The sequence below is a fragment of the Pholcus phalangioides genome, unplaced genomic scaffold (assembly GCF_987345545.1).
Source record: "Pholcus phalangioides strain wild (caught in Gottingen) unplaced genomic scaffold, Ppha-v1.0 ptg000015l_1, whole genome shotgun sequence".
NCBI classification, from domain to species: Eukaryota; Metazoa; Arthropoda; class Arachnida; order Araneae; family Pholcidae; genus Pholcus; species Pholcus phalangioides.
In genome coordinates, this window is record NW_028301608.1 from 41,736,254 (window position 1) to 41,752,043 (window position 15,790).

Here is a 15,790-nt window from a genome sequence, read left to right on the forward strand (position 1 = left end):
CTGGTGTTTCTCCTGAAGGTAAGATCGTGTTCTGACGTATAAAGACAATTAAAAGAGATAAGGAAAAACAAATGTCATTAACTTTTTCTTTTTTTTCCATTCCCCACTTTGTTTTCGGTTGCGGGGTTTGTTTTCTTTCTTTGGTGTGTGTGTGTGTTTAGATCTTTATTTTGTTTATTTATTTTTCTGGAATTTTACGCAATTAAATTCCGAAAGAGAGATCTTTATACAATTTCTTTCCTTTCCTTTATTTCCTTTATTTAAGATTTTTACACACAGTTACAAAACATTTAGGGGCTAAGCAAGATTTTGAGCCCACATAACAATATCCGATACATATCTGTCGGCATAAATAATAACGGGAGAAAAAAAGAAAGAAAAAAACACATAAATATAACACCAAGTAATAAGTGGCAACAGGAATGGAATTGATAAACAAAAAAATTTGGCATTTAGCATCGTATGCAAGATAAAAGAAGATTACATTACAATATCAAACAGATAATTTAAATCTTCTTGAGGTAACAACCAAGATTTTAAATTGACAAAAAAAAGATGTACATGAAGATTGTTCTTTTAATAACTGAGGAAGTAAATTAAATATTTTGGGAGCTAAATAAAGGAAAAATTTTTTTGGAAACGAGTTTTATTTGGCCTTGGTACCTGTATAGTATGACGTCTAAATTGCATTCCAGACTTATGTAATTTCAGATTGAGATGGCCACTTCTTTCATAAAACATTTTTAAACTTTTATTAACGTACAAGTGTTGTAGAGGGAGTAGCTTTAATTAATTGAAAAGTGGAAATGTATGCGTGAGTTTATTTTTACTCAGAATGATACGGATGAAGGACTTCTGTGTGACAAAAAAGTGGAGAAAGATTGCTGAAGTTATTTATTTCTATAATATTAGGTTTTTTTTTTGCTTTCGGTATCGATTGAATGTATCCGTTTTCTACGAACTTAGAAGTTATTTTAACACGTCTTGTGCGGGCGATTTTCAGCTGCAATTGTAAAACTGTTTTATCCTTTTTTCTAGGCGCATTACTGGTATATGGTATTTCTTCTTATTTTTCTTGTATTTCTTCTAAGGGGCCGTTCAAGTATTAGGTCTTCATCGATGGGGGAAGGGGGAGAGGGGGTTTCCGATTGGCTGACTTTTGATGACAAGGGGGGGGGGAGAGGGGGTTTGGATAATGCTTAAATAATCAACCACACCTTATGAAAATATGAGTTAGGATTCAGAGGGGCAGAGCTGATGACGAAATTTTGCTGACGGGGGGGGGGGGGGGAGTCAAAAATGGCTAAATATTTGCTTCGGTAATACTTGAACGGCCCCTAATAGGTGCATTACTGGTACGTTATTGCAACCTTGTTGAAGGTTACAGGATTATTCTAGTCCACAAACCACACTTCCATCTCGTCCTTGCTGTTTTTTTTTTCATTTCTCACCAGGAGATGAAACACAGAAGAAAGAAATAATCTTTATCCATTACATATAGTACCTATATTTCTTTAACCAATTTGAATCAGACGGAGGGAAGAAAAGGAAAAAAATATCCACTTCCAACACCACTTCTTGTTACCTCCGCTTTTTCGTTACAAAAGATTCCACACTCCGTAACTTTATGTAACTGAAGAATGAATTTCGAATTCCATCAGATGAGGATGGACTGTGTTCTCAGTCCTCCGCTTGCGATATGTGAGGACGAAATATTGTTTCGAAAATTATGTAAATAGCGATTATTTATCTTACATCTGTAAATAATCGATAGCACATATCTCCGTAATTCTCGCCAAATTAACGACAGGCATGTTTGGCGACAGCTCCAACCTGATGCCAAAGGGGAAATGTAAAGATGCCACGTGAATCGTCGAGATTATTCTAGGAAGATAATTTTGCATTCATATATGTGGCGCCGATTTTGCAGAACCAGGCAGTTGTAAAATTTTAGTCGGAAGACAAGGCGTTATATCTGCAGATCGTATTTTACCTGTAGGTCACGTTCCGTCAAGATCTCTGCTATATAAATAGCTGTTCTGTGAATAAATCTATGACGTCCTGCATTTTGTTTCATTCTCTGCTCATTTCAAGGACTTATGAGAGAAATTACTCGGAACAATATTTTTTGGGATACTGCATTTAATTATTAATTAAGTACATGTTCAAGTCGAGCTTTTGTTTTGTAAGATGAGGATGATCTTTTGTTGTGATTATCAGAATATTTACGAAAACGTTGGTCGCACAAAGCGTTAATCTAATTCTTATGGAAGTAAAATACAGAAAAAAATTGTATTTCATTCACACATTTGAGTCACATTATCGTAATCCCTATTGTGTCTTTTTCGGAGAAAATATTATTACAGGTTGTTTATATCATCATCGGAAACTTCTTTTTTCTCCTGATCGTGTTCTGACGTGTATAAAGATGTAAAAAAGAGAGGGAGAGATAGAGAGAGAATGATAAACAAATGTCACTAACTTCTTCTTTCGTTTTTGTTTTCGGTTTCGAGGTTTGCTTGTGTATGTATGTGTGTGTGTGTGTTTGGATCTTTCTTTTGTAATTTTACGCAATTAATTCCAAGAGAGAGAGAGAGAACTTCATACTATTTATATAATTTCTGTTTTTTAGTTTCGATTCAATGTAACAGTTTTCTCTGGATACAAAATTTATTTTAACACTTACTTCGTCGATTTATTCGTTAAATTGCTTTATCATTTCTTATGCGCGCATTACTGGCACGATATTGCGACTCAGTCGACGACAGGATTATTCCACACAAACCACACCCTCATCTCGCGTTCTTGCTTCTTCTTCCTCTCTCATCAGCAGACGAAACCCAGAAGAGAAATATAATCTATCTTTATCCATTACATACCGTACGATATTTTTTGACCAAATTAATCAGACAAAGGAAAGAGAAGGAAAAAGATCTAATTCGAATACCACCTTTTTTTTCTTCCATTTTCGAAATGTGGCAACAGATTCCACAATTGGCAACTTTATGCAGCTGATGAACGAGTTTTGTAAGAAAAGGTTGATTTTTTGTTATGATTATGGGAATTTTTATAAAAAAAAATTTGGTCTTATAAAGCGTTAATTTTATTTTTATGTAAGTAAAATACTGTAAAAAAATTATTACGCTCACACATTAGAATCGCATTATTATAACCATTATTGTGTCTCCACCCTTTGGAGAAATTTCATTCATCTTCGTTGTATATATTCTTTCACAAACTTTTTTTTCCCCTTGTGTCTGGTATTCACGTTTAGCTACTACTACTATTTAACCAAACATGCATCTCATACAAATTTCTCTGAGGAATTTCTAACGAATTGGTACATGTCGGAATGTCGGTGTATTTGGTGAGTGTATGTATACGTATGGCCCTAACGTATTTGTGTTGTTGGAATTTGAATTAGTTTATTAATTATTCATTGTCTTGGTCTTTTATTTTATTTCATGCCTGTATTAATCGATTTTGTCTATTATAAAGATATTATTTTGTATAGCTCACACTTCCTCGTTAACAGAAAAATCGTTGCTGAATTAAGTTTGTTAGCCCTGTAGGATCCGGGGCTGATTGTCCCAGGAACAGGCTTAATTGTGTAATGTGTGACAATTTACCCTCATAGGACCCCGCCCACACCCCCAACGAATCGGTACATGCGGAAATGTGCGTGTAGTGAAACCTGACGTGAAGTTTTTTTGTTTCTTTGTAATGCTTGTTATGTGTAGTGCTGCCATCTGCCACCAGTTTTTCTAACTATGAGTGAAGTGTTATGATTGAATGATTTATCGTTGTAGGACTGTTGCTCTCTGTGGCGAGACTTTTTAACGGGGAGATCGGCTCGCATTTGCGCCTTGAAGTTGGGAACCACAGAAAACCAACTTTAGCCGACCACCACTGTGGGGTTCGAACCCGGATCCTCGCATCGCGAGTCCGTCACTATAACCACCCGACCACCACGGCGGCTTCTTCTTCCACAGTCGTCTTCGATGTCTTTTTTTCTGATCCCTTTGAATTTATTTATTCAAAATGTTGCATACGTGTATTAATAAAATATTTCCAATAATTTTAAATCTCTTACATCAATCTGTGCGGTTGTACCCACCTTTTTTATTTAGACGTCACTGTGTGTAAGTGACAATGCTTGTCACAAGAGTCGGAATTACTATTTAAAAGCGGCCATAAATAAAATTCAAATAAATTGCAGTGTTCAATTATATTATCAACATTCATATTTTTCGAATATAACAAGCAAGAGAAGTGGGATACATGCGAAATTTCTATACAAACCAGGTAAACAATTAATTCAGTTATTTTTCCATTTCGATGGGCAGATTGACAATAAATGCAGTTGAACAAGAGAATTCATGATCAGTTTTATAAAGCTCATTTAGTTCTACCATTTTCGATGCTTTATAATGAGTAAATGCCTAATTAATATTTAGTGATAACGTACCCCATGGTCTGTGTCGACTTTTCCCGGGTATGGGGTTGAAGAAATTAAATATATATATATCATAGTAAAGGTGATTTTTTTGTACCTGCAAAAAGCTCAAAATGCGTTTTCCTAACCGTGAGAACCATGCCCGGTCTTCCCCATTTTCCTAAAATTTTTATTTTTATAGTTTGGATTAGATGTACTCGATTTCTAAATGAGTTATTTTAGGAAACAATATTTTTCAAACATTTGTTTACTAATGAATTAAACGGGCAAGACCGGCTTTTCTTGTAATATGAAATATCGTTATAATTTTTATTACGATCACTATGCGAATTGTTTGTGAATAATTTAGATGATAAAGCAGTGTTTCCTCAACCGCCGGCCCTGATATCAAATGCGTTTTCCAATGTGCTTCTACATCCACGTGCTATGAGTTTCTTTGAGTGCTTTGCGGAAATTCCCCATGAAAGTATACTGGTGCCGTGGTACATTCGATTTGCGAGCCAAGCATTGCGCACCAGACGAACGTCAAACTTGGGAGCACCCATGGACGGCCGGCACATCACAGATACTTGCGTTCCACACTTCTTGGGTTTCGTATAGTGAAGGCTAAGGTGTTGCGATCGCAACCGGCTTAATCTTGGGAGGGAAAAAGGAGAGAATATAAAAAAATAAGAAAAGTTAAATTCCGGCGTATTCATTTATTTATTTCCCTACGATCAAAGTAAGAATATGTAGACGTTCCTCCGGACTCCGGACATCATTAATTTTTCCGAATTCTCACTTTTGATTCAGAAAACAGCAACAAAAGCAACATTTAATTACATGCAGAAAAGTATTCAATTAATTTGAAAGTTTCTCCAATTCGGAATGTGAATTGTACCATATCACCATATCATGAAGACATACATGCGCTTCAAAAGCATGCGGGATTGATCAATTTCGCAGATACAAAATATAACATTATTACCTCTTATGTTTAGAGGTTATGTTTACCTTCTAACCATTCAAGTTTTGGCAAATAACGTTGTTCAAGGCAGTAATAATGACTTGGTGTCTGATCTTTTTCACTGACGAATCGTGATTCATTTTACCTTTGAGTAATAGCCATCGTAAATTTATTTGTAGAGAGAGAGGGGGGGGGGACCAGAAATGAACAGTAATAAACAAACAAAATTTCTTTCGAAGTAGTGGTTTATTGGTGTTGTTATATATGTGCATTGCTACAATGAACGTTAACACTCTTGCACGTATTCCAGAGTGGCCGCTTTAATGTTTTCCCGCTATAAAGATAAGATCTCGATAATGGACGCTAAAGATTATGCTAATTCATTGCCACTAGAAACGCATCCCAGTGGAAGTTCTCTTATTCCTTCGTCTGAATTTTGATTTGGTTATAATCAAAACCATCAGAAACTTCTTTCTTGGTCTAGTCCAGTGGTTCCCAATCTTTTTCACGCTACTCGTATCCTCTGGACTGGACAGATGTCAGAAGTTCGCGTACGCCTAGAAGTGCGTGAAGTGTATGCTTGCCCACAGACAGGCGTACGAGGCTTGCGTAGCGTACTGTAGAAATGCGTAAAAGGCATTCGTTGGTTACCTTCCAGAAACGCATAAAAGAGTTGCACTTTGCATGCTTCTGAATATGCTAGGAATGCTTGCGTACCTTCCGATATGCGCGTGGGGCTTGCGTTGATCCTACAAATGCGTATAGCGCTTGCGTTTATCCCTAGAAATGTGTGAGAACATACTTTTTTGAAATACCAAATTTGAAATGGGTAGAAAGTGTGTGTATGCCCTGAAATGGATAGCCTAGACATGCGAGCTGGGCTTGTGTTTTCCTTGAAATGCGTCGCTTATTCTTGAAATACTTGGAAAGTGTGCTTATCTTTTCAAATGCATAGGAAGACTTGGTACAATTAGAAACGCAAAAGAACTTTGGTTCAAGCGAATTGTTTAAGAAATGCGAATGCGGGTTTTTTTTTGCAGGAAAATTATAGAAAGTTATTTGCCTATTGGACATTTGCATAAGGCTTTCGTGCCCAGGACCGTCATTTCAACTTTTTCCGGGGGGGGGGGCAAAGAACATGTACTCAGTGCATGCATATATATATATATATATATATATATATATATGCGTGTGTGCGCGTGTGTGTGCGTGCCATTTCTAGTGTATTTTTAACTCCCCAAATGACGGGCCCGTTCGTGCCCTTAGATATCAGTGGGTGTGCGCATGCGTGACTCTAGGAAAGAATAGAAGGTTTGGTTAGGAACCATTGCTTGTCGTCCTTCGGTAGCTTGAAAACTTTTGTATACAAAAATATTGTTGTAGAGGGATAATCGTTGTATCGAGAGACAGCCGTTAAACTTCAGTGTGTGGGGATTTCCAATCAATACGAAAACATATTGGTGTAGTTTTATTTATCGTTATATCCAGAATCGTTATAGTGAGGTCTCACTGTTACAACTTTCTTTCACGACGGTTTCTTGAAAACCTTATAAGCGGGATTCGGATCCACTGTAATGTAACACGCATTTGCTTCATTATGTTTTCTCCCTTTTATATTACGAGAGTTTATTACCCCACTTTTATTCGGTATTTATACACTAGGAACATTAGGAACGTAACTGTTGACTACTACTTACTTAACGCACATGCACCTCGTAAACATTTCTCTCGGGAATTTTTAACGAATTGATACATGCAGGAATATGTTGTGCGCACGTACGTCCTCCTCCTAGTATTGTCAGAGTTATGCTTGTTTCGCTTTATACTTGTGCTGTCATATTTTCAAGTGAGAATATGGGGGAAAATACTCTACTTCAGCCATTTTAAGTTTCTTTTTGCACACGTACATCTTTGTGTATCTTCAGATAATGCGTTAAATTTAGAAAGATACGAGGAAGTGATCACTAAAAGGAGTATAGAAAGAACGGGGTAGGGGGAAATTCTGTTCATAGGTTACAATTAAGCTTCGCGATGATGAAAATAATTTAAAAAAATCAAGGAGAGTTGGAAAAGAATTCCTTCCATTTAACGTTATATCTCGTCCCTGATCGTTAAGGGATTAAATTATCTCATCTCTTTATGACAAATCGTTCGGATCAAATAATAGTATCGCTATAAACTAGATTATTGTCGCAGATGTTATAGTAGTTTCATTGTATAATTAGTAGGCCTAATTATAATACTTTTGTTTTTGTTGGCGCATTAGCACGTCGTCAATTATTATTTAGGCAATTGTGGAAGAGAGAAAACTTTCTATATAATCCTATTTCTTACTGAATAAACTGATGAATTCCCCGCATTATACACAAATATATTGTCTTAATCCGATATAAAATTAATATTGGCGTAACAATTTTCGGTGCACCGTCCCATCATTTCGATAATTTTTCCTTTTCATGAATTGGTATTTGAACAATTTTCTGTATACACATGATTTCCTCAGAAATCCGTCATGGGCCCCTCAGCTTATTACTTGTGCGTCAACAAAAGGTAAATATATATAAATCTTATATCTTCTTATATGGTTGGCTTATAAGCAATCAGACTCATAAAGGCAAAACTGTATATGGATGGTCGTAAGCCGTGTATGGGGAGGGGGGCGGAAGAGAAGAGACTGAATGGGCATCGGTGGCCGTTGGCAGCGGCATCATCTAATCGACAGACGCTAATCCAGGAAACATCGGCTCTCGACGACGATCGACTTGATCCACTCAGCCCGGCCCCGGCCTCCCCGCCCTCCTTTTCCATCACATCCTTCCCTGCCATCCTCCGGATTTAATCCGCTACTAGGAGCTGATCAGTATGTCTTCGCTTATGATCCATCGCTAAGCTCAACAGGGGATTAGGGGCGACTGTTCAATCAACGCATACCATGTAACTGCTAAATCAAAGAGGGTTTAGGTACTCTTCCCTTCCACCCGGTTTCCAGAACAGGGAATAATTGATGCAATTTCGACTAACAAGTATTACTTCAATTCCTCATTTTGATTACGATGGTGGGAGGAGGGGGGGGGGGTTTAGACAAGAAACTTTCCTTGGAGATGTAATTATAGGTTTTCTTTATGTTCTGTAGCTGCGCCAAGATAAGTAATGCGGAAGAAATCCAATTACCCATTAATTGAAGGGTGAACATTGACAAAACATGATGCCACGTTATGAACATGTGTATCATCTTCCATTTCATCGATATCTTGATCTTTTTTAATGTCGTCATGTTTATGATGTAAATTACTATAATATATTTTCCGATTTGTAGCACTCGAACGATTTGCTTAGCGAACATAGATTTCTTGGTAAATTAAAAAAAAATGTAGCAATTTATTTGTCCAATAAGTTATTTTCAGTCGGCAGTGCATGTGCCTAAATTCGGACTCGAAGATGAACGTGGGGTCAATGATGACCCGATGTTAATTCTAGTGATATTATCAAAATTATAGGAGGACGAATTTGATTCCCTTTTGTTCCAAAGGCATCTACCTAAACACACATTCATAGTTTCTTTCATGTAAGGTGCAGTCTTCGCTCGTTGCAACTCCTCCATTGATTCGTAAACTGCGAGTCAGTGTCATGGTTGCTGGAAATTACTTCATGACTCATTTTGACATTGTCTTCAACATTTTTATTCATCTGCACTAGTTTTTAAAGTCAAAATGGCCTTTCATCACCACATTTTGTCTTTATAGGAACCAGATGCTGATTATGAGCAATATTTTGAGAAATGTTTTGGAAATTACGCGAAAACATGATTAATATTGGTTGCTAGACATCATTTCGTTTCCAAAGAAATGAACTCGTGGCCAAAAATAACACGTGTTTTTCAACACCACTATGGAAATAGGGACCCGAAATTCAGCCCCGGGAGAAATGAAGTATCTGCACATTTATTGAGAACACGAGTCCATTATTCAAGATTTCGGGTTAAGCTACTGCTATGTCATTGACTTATGAATAACTTAATAATTTCTACAATCAGCGTAGGACAGTGACTTTTTAAACCGGGAAGAATTTAAAAAACCCTCATTCGTTTTTATCATGGATTATCAAAATAATAAATACTAAGCATAACCATTACTAATAACACATAATACTAATACTACGCATAACCATTACTAATAACACATAATACTAATACTACGCATAACCATTACATAACTTTATACATACATTTATACACACTATATGATAAATGAATGATTAGTTTTGTTAAATTCGCGTGATTGGTGCTCTGCGGGTAATCTGTGCGTTGAAGAAATTGTCTGGAGGGGATGTGGGTGGAAAAAACACATGATTTAACATGGTGTTGTCTGAAGAACATATGTGATATGCTATGTTATGTAAGGGGCATCTGTGAACGCAGTGGCCCAAAACATCAGTGTTGAGTATATAATTCTATATGTCAAAAAAAATGGTTCTCAAAATTCCATTCTGTAAACGGTAAGGAGATCAACCTGTCGACTAAAATATCGGTTCTCAACCAGTACTCCGCATGCACTTCCAAAGGGCAAAATAAAACAAATTAGTAAATTTGATAAGGAGTGCTGTAATGGTGGGTTGGTAAGATACAGAGTTAGAGATGGGAAGAGGACATGGGTTCAAATCCACCCACCTCCAAATAACTACACCTTTTGCCGCTGTGGTGGTTGAGTGGTTATAGTGACGGACTCGCGATGCGAGGATCCGGGTTCGAACCCCACAGTGGTGGTCGGCTGAAGTTGGTTTTCTGTGGTTCCCAACTTCAAGGCGCAAATGCGAGCCGATCTCCGCATTAAAAAAGTCTCACCACAGAGAGCAACAGTCCTACAACGATAAATCATTCAATCATAACACTTCACTCATAGTTAGAAAAACTGGTGACAGATGGCAGCACTACACATAGCAAGCATTACACAGAAACAAACTTTACGTCAGGTTTCACTACACGTACACGCACATTCCCGCATGTACCGATTCGTTGGCGGTTCCGCGGGGGGGGGGGGGTTCATGTGTGGTGTAGAAGGTAGGGCCTCCAAAAAATGGCTCGGGGATCCATGATGTCAGCCGCCTCGTTGGGCAATTTGTCTGTTGTGGCGTTGTATTTGTGAAAAGGGAGGCCTACTCGGCTCGCCGTAGAAATTATATGGGGTGCATAAGACAGCAGCACGTACGGCATTTCACTATCGAACCGTTGATCCCAGAGAGCCATACTATAAAACTGAAAAATTATCCAAATGGCACATATATATATATGTTTCTGTTATATATATATAACAGAAACTGTTATATATATAGACACTAAGAAATAGACACAATAAGAAAATTACTTTTTTATACGCGGATAGCCTGTGAACAAAAAACTCACTTAGAAGGTTATTGCCCTGTCCCTTCTGAAGCCAACGCCAAAGATTTCACGTTTCTAAGTGAATTACTAAGTGAGATGTTCGAATTCGAAAAACGGAGGAAAGTTGGTGGGAAAAACAGCATTGATTAAATGTGGGTAAAACGGTTTACCTATGCACACTGCATACCTAAAAGGGTTCCGCGAACCAAAAAAAAAAAAAAAAAATTGAGAACCACTGAACACTAAAACAAGTATCCAGAGAAATGTTTGGCGATGATCTGTGTCAGTTGACTAAAAAATCGGGACGGGTGTCATTTGGACACGTCAAACTTTTTATTTTCACCTTCGAACCATGATTATGAATCAGATTTGTGAAAATGAGTTAAGGATGACTCAACAACACAGCAGCGTGTGAAAATTTGCGGCGCTCTAATGAGTCATTTTAAACGATGAATGAATTAAGCCCACCGTTTTGTTCCTCGATTTGTTCTCTGATCCTACAGTATTCAGTCTTTTACGGAGGTTCTCCTAAACCCCCCTTCCCTCTAGAGGTCTTCAACCTTTTTCCAGTCGCGAGCACTGACTGTACCCATCATCAAAAGAAGAACACCCTTACGGCGAGTTTAACATACGAGTGCATGAGATAACGATGATTTCAATCCTTGAATGCAATTCCTCCAAGGTTTTTAATTGGAACGTTGCTCAAGTGCTCACGAATACAAAATCGGACATGAGCATCGAGCACTCTGAGTACTTCAAGGGAACACCTTGGTACTTGCGAGTAATGGGTTGAAGATACGCGTCAATAAAAGACGGAGTACATGTCGGACTCCAAACGGTGAACTTTTTTTTCAAGCTTTGTATTTAAAAACTGGTGGGTGGGGGGGGGGGGACAAGATTTAGAATGTTGAAAAATCAGGATATAATCACACGATTATTAAAGTTTGTATTATATACATATAGATTTCAAGGTTTTTTCTAATGTCCCCCCTCCCCTCTCTCGAGTGAAAACAACCACATCATTTATGGAATGACCTTTCTCTGTCATCATTTACCCCACACACAGTCTACCCATTACCCTCGGAGCCATCCGATGTGCCCCTCACCTCAAACCTAATTTTGTAAAGGTGAACTGTGCGTCACATTTCCAGATTGCTTATGTGGCCGACGGTGAAGTTCCACAAGACAGTATGACTTCGGTGGCATATCCCAGATCGTTATACCACGGAACAGTTTCATAGCATTTAAGTTACCCATAAGACGTTTACAAACAATTTGAGTGACACATCTGCAGATCACTCAAGTGGCTTGCTGCAGATTTTCAGATCACTCTAGTGAAACACGGTGCACCCTTAAATCAATAGTGAACCGCGGTGCACCCTTAGATCAATTTAGTGAACCGCGGTGCACCCTTAGATCAATTTAGTGAAGCGCGGTCTGTTCTTAGACCATTTGAGTTTTTCGCAGTATATTTGCTTATGTGACTCGCGGCATAGTTCTAGAGCATTTATGTGGCTAGCGGCACAGTTTCAGATAACTAAAATGACACCGCAGCATACATGTATTCACAAATTATCGCGGCGCAGTTTCACAGCATTTAAGTAACCGATGACACAATTACAGATCAATTAAGTGACCCGTAGCATATCTCCAGATCACTCAAGTGGCCCACTGCACATTTTAAGATCACTCAATTGCATTCACAGACCATTTAATTAACCTGCGGCACATTTATGAAAATCACCCAATTAACCGGCTGCACTGCACCACATCAGTTAATTAAGTGTCCCGCGACGGGTTTCCGAACCAGGTGGCCTCCACTGTGCTTAAAGGTCGAATGCCCTTTATTTACACACGATGCCTTGCATTTAAATCCAGATTCTCAAACGAACGGCCGAAAAAGTCCATACCGCGTTATGTATGGACACACATAACTCTTCACCGAAAGATCGAGAGCAATTTCTCGCAACCGCACGAACGAAATTTTAAATCATCTAGAATGAAGAGAGAATTTTCCGAATATAAAGAGAGAGCGCGCGCGAGAGGTACGTGTGGGAGGCAAAACGCCGAATACATATTCCAGGAAACAACGTATTCCCTCGTGCGTAGTTAAGGCTTCGAAAACGAATGTTCCGCTCTCGTAGGGACTTTATACCATCCGCTTTCCATCGCACTTTTGAAATGGATACACACACATACATAGCTAACGAAGATACGGTACCTTCCCTACTCCATAAAACTCCAAAAACTATCAAATGCTATCCACAAGTTTAGCCGGTCCAGAAGCACGGAGCGATTCTATCTGCCTATCCGACACGTACCTCAGTAATGATAAATTTCGCCGCTTATACAGGAAATTTGTATTGCAAATGAGAGCATGAAATTAATTTCTGCTCGGTTCGGGGTTCTTTTTGATTTTTTTTTATGTGTGAGCAAAATCCATTTGTAACACATAAATTTGTGCTCAAATTTATGCTTCTTATACGTATAATGTATAAAAAAATAATTTACAAAAAAACCAACAAATTGAAGCAAGAAAAATGACTAAATAAATTTACTGCCATTTATACAGTATCAGAACTTACTATAATACCCGGCGTCGCCAGGGTACAATAATGCGGGAGGAAACACGTGGCGTGTGAACTTACATAATTTATAAAAATAAATGTAAGGGAACATGTTGTGAACTTGCATAGTGACATAAAATGGTAAAAAAAATGCGGATTTGCGTAGTTACAAAAATTATAATTATGAAACTCGAAAATTCAGACTTAACGCCATTTTCACATCGATACATATGGGAGGCAGATGGCATCACAAGTGGACACGCACAACGCAAGCAAACCAGACACGTGACTTCAAACCTGATTCCGTAAAAATTATATGAGTGGCATTTTCGGCACCTTCCAGATCACTTGAGTGACCCACGGCACAGTTATAGAGAACTCAAGGGTGACGAAGCACAGCCACAGATCATTTAAGTGACTCACAGCATATTTATAGATCATCATGGCACAGATCGAGAGCTCTTAAGCTAACCTATGACAAACTTAGTCATTTAAGTGACCTGCAGTATGACTTCAGGTCACACTAGTGGTCCGTTGCACATTTTTAATCACTTAGGGGATTTAAAATGTGCAACAGAGCAGTTCCAGATCACTCAAGTGGCCCGACGCGTCACAACTCCAGATCAGACCCTCAGATTATTTATAGATCACCACGGCGCAGTTTCATTGCAATTAAGAGTCCCGTGGCACATTTTTTAGTTTATTTAATCAGCACATATTCGAGCATTTTGCGTAGTGCGACCATTTTAAGTGACCCGCTGCGTATATTCAGATCACTTAAGTAATTCGCGGTGTAGTTCTAGATCACTTAAGTGCCTTACGGCACAGTTCTTGACCCGCAGCAGACCCATATAACAGATCACTCAGGCGGCCCGCGGCAGATTTACAGATCATTCAAGTAACCAGTTGCAAATTCCTTGATTAAGTGGCACACGACACGTTTACAAACCAGTGAAGTGGTCCGCACACTGTCCTAAAAGTTGGGCACCCTTGCTTTATAGTCACAATTTTCCAGTGATATTGTAATAATGATTGAAAATGCCCGCGTGACATATACGTCCCGGTGGTAGAGAAAATGTTAGAAGCATGCTCGTACTAAACGAGGGCAAATACATTATAATTACCATAGCAAAAATTCTGAAATCATATTTAGAATAGTGTGTGTGCACGAAATTTCTATATCGATCCTATATAATTGATATTAGCCGCAGAGTATTCTGAATGCCACGGAAAGACGTCATTCTCCCTTGTTAATAGGACAGATACAGGAAATTGGCTCCGCGAGGAGATATCGATGTTCTTCAGGAAAATTCATCTCTGCCCTCATGGGGACCCGAACCCCGGCCTCTCGTTTGCCGGACGAGCACTCAACCAACTAAGCTATGAAGACAGATGGAATCTCCTCTCCTTGGAGCATATCTATTCAATACGTGAATATATGTGACGTCTTTCGTCATATGCCGCCATCTGGTGGCCCTGATGTCATTTGCGAGCTATTAATAGAATGTTGCCACCGTCAATTGAACGGAGTAATTCAGCATATACATACACTCCAAGGAGAGGAGATTCCATCTGTTTTCATAGCTTAGTTGGTAGAGTACTCGTTCGGCAAACGAGAGACCGGGGTTCGTGTCCCCGTGAGGACGGCGATGAATTTTTCCCTCCTGAACCATCGGTATCTCCTCACTTAGCCAGTTTCCTGTATCTGTCGTATTCTGAATCTATTGAGCAACTTTATGCAATTCATATTGTGTATTGAGCTCAATACAAATTCCAATTAAAGTAAATTTTTTTTTTCGTGATGCCTGATCATCATTTATAAGCAGCAATAATAATTGTCTCATTTACATCAAATAATAATTAACGATAACACGATGCCCTAATAGATAGATATTTGCCCACATACTAAAGGATTTCACTCAACAAAATAACTGAAATAATCGTCGACTTTGTGTGCTTGTGAGTGGAAAAGGGGGAAAGGGTTCCATATTAAACCAACCGACCCTAATGAGTTCATTAACCGTGAACTCGAAAACACCTCGTCCTACTGCTTTAACTAACGAGCTTCTAGTCGCTTATACCGAAAACGCTGTAAGAAGTGAAAAGGATGGAGAGCAAGGGATTGCGAATGGGTGGTTGTACTACGACGCTTCTGGCATAAAACGGACATTCCTTGTCACCATGGACTTCAGCCATAACCACTTAAATTTCACTTAATTTCTCCGGACTATTACTAAACAAGACTCGGTCTCTCTCTGGCTTTCAAGCAAAGAGTTAATTTAGCGAAAGATAATCCCAAGTTATGCTCATTTTCGACGCCCAAAACCGAAACCCGGAAATATATGCTGAGGGCAGTCGCTACAACGGAATCCAATAAACAACAATTAGTTTGGGGCTTGATCTTAGCTTTCTTTTGAAGACACGCGAACGCAGAAAACGTTCGT